We start from the raw sequence: 5,041 nt of genomic DNA, 5'->3' as shown, positions 1-5,041 counted from the left end.
AGAAAAAAAAAAGAGGGGGTCAATAGAAATTTGAGAGTCCACAAAGCATAAATTAAGAGCTACAGAATGAAAAATTCAGGTTATTCATTTATTTTTCCCCCCAGTCAGTTATTATTAATGATATAAAAGTGTAGGAGTGAAATGTTTATCTTAGTCTTATCATTTTTGAGAAAAAAAACCAAACATCTTTAATACATTCAAAGGTTGTTTTTCAATGAAGATGATATTTCTGTGGAAAAGAAAGAGACAAGGACATTTCTTTCTTACAGAATTTTCTACAAATATGCGAATCACAACAGAAAAAACTGCCTAAGAAATATCTTCAGCACAAGGTTGAAAAGATTTAAATCCTGTGATGTAGCATAATAAATAAAATCCTTTTTTTCCAGAAAAAAAAAGCTGCTCTGCATGACCTTTGTCAAATCAGAATGTTTTCTGCTCATAATAAAATATTGGTATTGTCTCTGAGAGGCCACACCTTGCATAAGCAGCGACCTTCAGTTCTCTCCCATCGGCCCGAAAAGCGTAGGCATTCCTCTGAACACATCAATACCTTTTCTGATGTTCTGAAATGACTTCTTGTTTTCTCAAGCAAGATTTGAAGGTAATGCACTGCAGTTCTTAATATTTGCAAATCCCATGAATTTATTTGGCCCTTATGCTTTGAATGTCACAGCTATTTCATTTGGTAAGTTATTTTAAAAAGGGAGACATTTTTGCAATCAAAAATAATGTGGTACCTTTTGACCTCTTCTACGATGCTCGCGTAGCTCAAGTCCTGGCACCATACAGAGGTTATTTCTGTCTATTTATGTACCAGTTTTGCCATGTAAGGGTGGCTATTTATTTGAAAGTTATATGCAATCTTTGGAATCTATCCAAACTGTAGTAGTTGCAATTGATCGTATGCCAATAGGACTGTTGTATGTATTTTACTTACATCCTTGGTCTTGAATGGTTGTTGCTCCATTTGAACAACTGAGGGGTTTTTGTTTGTTTGTTTGTTATCTATCTATAAAGGCAGAAGAGCACTGAGACTGTTTCTGAAGAAAGGAAAATAAATCCAGGATACCTCTAGTAACTAGCACAGAATTAACTTGTAATACTTAATAAAGCTTGTATGGCTAACCGTTATGCTGAATTAGAAACAGCTGATTTGAGTATGCAGAAACTTCACAAAAAAATCTATGGGAAATGGTATGTGCTCAAGAGAGTATTTAAAACAGTTTTTTAATTAACACTTCACTTGCCAATTATTTGAAACTAAGTAGGATTAAAAATACAAATGATGAAATAGAAAGATGGAGAAGCAACTTTGAGCTAAATGGGTATAAAACCAGAACAAATAAAGTGAAGTTTCCTAATGTGATGGTATAGCATATTTATATGAATAAAGTAGATTAAATTATCACTATCTAGACATTTTATGTTTATGCAAGGAAAGCCAAAAACCACTGAAAAACTACAACTTAAACCAGGTGTACTAGAACACCTAATGTAGCTGGTTTTGAAGATTCTCATTAGAAGAGGAAAGCATTTCTAGTGTTCCTGAGCAGATTTTAAGTTGTTGCAGAATCTCTTATTAAATTCAACACCATTTAAGTAGCAGGATTTCTTCAAATTATTTGACATTTTTCTTTAAAAACAAAATAAACAAAAAAAAAACAACAAACCAGTCAGATAAAAGTCACCAGGGCTTATTAATACACAGTGAATGAAGCATTAGTGATCTCGAGGTGTGTGGGTCTGGCAAAGAGTAGAGTCAGGACCCTGAACTCTGGAAGAGCAAACTTCAGGCTGTTCAAGGAATTGTTGGATGAGATCTCCTGAGAAGCTGTTCTTAGAGACAAAGGAGTGGAAGAAACTGGCTACACTTTAAGGATGCCTTTCTGAGAGTGCAAGAGCTCTGTGTTCCTCAGAATAAGAAAGTAGGCAGGGGAGGCAGGAAGCCGGCATGGCTAGGCAAGGACCTGCTGGCTAGACTGAAGGAAGAGATTGTACCAGCTGTTGAAACAAGGGCATGTCACCTGGGGACAAGATAGGGATGCTGTCTGGACTTGCAGAGGGCAAAATGGGAAAGCCAAGACACAGGTGGAACTGAACATTGTGAGGGATGTTAAAAACAAGAAGGGATTCTATAGGTAAGTTGGCCAGAAGAGGCAGGACAAAAAGAGCATACCTCCTTTGGTAAGTGAGAAAGGAGAACCAGTTACAACAGATATGGAGAAGGCTGAGGTACTAAGCCTTCGTCTTCACCGGCAATCAGGATTTACCTGTCTCTCACATCCCTAAGCTTGCACCTCCGAGCCTCTAGGTGGGAACTGGGGGAGTAATTCCTCTTCCCTTCCTCCCCAGCTGTAAGGGCAGACATAGTCTGAGATCGCCTCATCAGACTGAATGTATACAAGTCTATGGGGCTGGTTGACATGCATGCCAGGGTCCTAAAGGAGCTGGTGACATGGTTGCTGAGCCACTCTCCATTATATATGAAAAGTTGTGGATGATGGGCACAGTTCCCAGGGACTCAAAAGAAAGGAAACATCACTTCCATTTCATGCCAATAAATGTTTGATTAAGTGGGCAATGCAGCTGAATAGAAGTAATATTAATAGATATAATATGAATAAATATCAATTTCCCCACTTGTTCTAGTAAGGAGTGGCTTACTAACACAAAGCTAGAAAACTGTGCAAATAGATAACATCAAAACAATATTCATAAAAATTGGATTCAAAATGCCCAGAAGAGCTCTTTTTCATACTCAGGGTATCTGCATTAGAATACAACATGCAGAGGCAGAATTGGGAAGCTGAGGGAAAAATTGCTGTTAGAGGTGAAAATAAGCTATCTCTAGTTCTATACTGAAATTCAAACCATTTGGGGTCTAAGTCCTTAGGCAATTTTCTACACAGAAATTGATTTAATGCTGTTATTATTTTTCCCTCAAATTGATTAAATAAGACTGTGGAAGACATTATACATTTAAATACTCCTATCATTTATGGAAAAAATCAGATAATACTGAACTCCCTCAGATCTGGTTCTTAGTTGCTACAGAACAAAATTTTTGGCCCCTTCACCGTAGTGCTAACTGTTCACTTCTATTCACAAATACAGTACCACCAGTAGCAGATATCTTATTGCCTGATTCAAGCTACGGCAGGGGAGATTCAAGCTGGACATTAGGAAGTATTACTTTTCAGAAAGGGTAGTCAGGCACTGGAATGGACTGCCCAGGGAGGTGGTGGAATTGCCGACCCTGGGGGTGTTCAAGGAAAGACTGGATGTTTTGTTGAGGAACATGGTTTAGTGGGAGCTATTGGTAATAGGTGAACGGTTGGACTAGATGATCTTTTAGGTCTTTTCCAACCTTGGTGATTCTATGATTCTACGATTCTATGAGAGTAGCAGTAAATACAAAGCATGGTGCCTCTTTAAAAATTATCCCATTCAAAAAGAACTTGTTGTCAAAGAAAAATCATAACGTACTGGTAACTGAGTAAGATATAAGTACAACACATTGAACAAAATCTTCATTGCAGCAAAATAAAATACTGGCATGGACTTGAAAGAAAGATGGATGGAGATTTTTTAAAGCAATCACTGCTAGAACAAGCTAAGCATGTCCATGTAATTGTCACTTATCGCAAATACGGCCATGCTAATTCATACCTACATCAGAGATTCTCCAAACCAAGTTAAATTAAAACCAGAGCAATACTGTTTATTTCTGAACCAGCACCACTTCAACCCATCCTGAATATAAATCTTAAGCCTTCGTAGTTAAGCATACTGTTTCTTCAGCTGAAGGTAAAGAGTACTCTAGGAGCAATAGTAAACCCATCTATTTCAGTGGTTTGCAGACATTCCACGCTGTCTTAAAACACATTTTTCAAAAAGAATCCAAGTAACTGGCGGTATGAGTAATCCACGTGGGGGGGGGGGGGGGGGGAAGATAAAATGCCTTAAAAAGCTTGTTTGTAACTTTGTCTTGTTTCTCAACTCATCCTGGATTTAAAAGGGCAGAGCAATCTGAAAAAGTGAGAAAGAAACAAATCAACTGGGAAGTAAATGGATGTCACAGAATGGCATAGTTTGTTTGTTAATTGCTTAACAGTAAGAGGTCGTAAATCTAATAAATATATATAATTGACTTATTTAATATGCAAAATTTAATTTAAATTTAAAATTTAATATGCAAAAAATTAGGCCCAAAGGGCTGCTAAGCCATTTATTTGTGACTTAGAGATTTATAAGAATTTTCTGTTATTCAGTCCAGCGCCACTTGCTTACCATTTCACTAGAATTTATAAGATATCCAGTAATACCAGTAGAAATTATATAAGGGTATTTAAGGACGATGTTTGTGCAAATAAAAGGGTTATTGTCCTTCCTGAACAGAAACTTTGTTTCAGCGGTATAGTATGCAAGTACATATATTTGCTAAGTATAGAGATATTGGTATCAACTGAAAATGGTTTAAAAACTAGTGTGATTTTGACCGATCAGTTACGGATACCCCCACAAGCATAAGAGCGCAGGTACCTTCTTGTTTATATACTTTATTCCCACCTCCTCTTCCCCATTTTACATAGTTGAATTTCCCTAAATACAAACACAAAAAATGTCTCAACTTCTCTTTATCCTCATCACTTTTCTTTATATCTTACTGAGTTTTGTTATGCTATATCTACACTGTTACATTTTACCGTACTGCTTTAAGGTGGATAGGATCTGTACACAGCGTTCAAACTGAGGTCAAGTGGCAGATGCATATATAATGGCTAACAATGCTCTCCACTTCCTTCTCTTTTTTTTTTTATAAAATATTTGGGGTTTGAATACAGAAGAAATAGAAGCTAAATATTGTAGAATTCTAACACTACTCAGTAATAAGGTTCTCACTGTAAGAGTTAATTCCGTATATATATATATATATTACCATACGTGCTATGTTGCAATGATTTTTCTTCCCGTGTTCATCACACTATGTGTATTGATATGGAATTTAATCTGCTAGTTTACCACCAATCCCTGAAAT

At 36.6% G+C, this 5,041-nt stretch overlaps 1 long non-coding RNA gene across 1 annotated transcript in view; it reads right to left on the bottom strand.

The window, feature by feature from the left end:
* Positions 1-5,041, bottom strand: part of LOC104910521 — a 15,613-nt gene that overhangs the window by 5,122 nt on the left and 5,450 nt on the right. The window lies entirely within an intron of this gene.

Source organism: Meleagris gallopavo, chromosome 4, assembly GCF_000146605.3.
Source record: "Meleagris gallopavo isolate NT-WF06-2002-E0010 breed Aviagen turkey brand Nicholas breeding stock chromosome 4, Turkey_5.1, whole genome shotgun sequence".
NCBI classification, from domain to species: Eukaryota; Metazoa; Chordata; class Aves; order Galliformes; family Phasianidae; genus Meleagris; species Meleagris gallopavo.
This window is presented reverse-complemented; position numbering and strand designations above follow the sequence as displayed.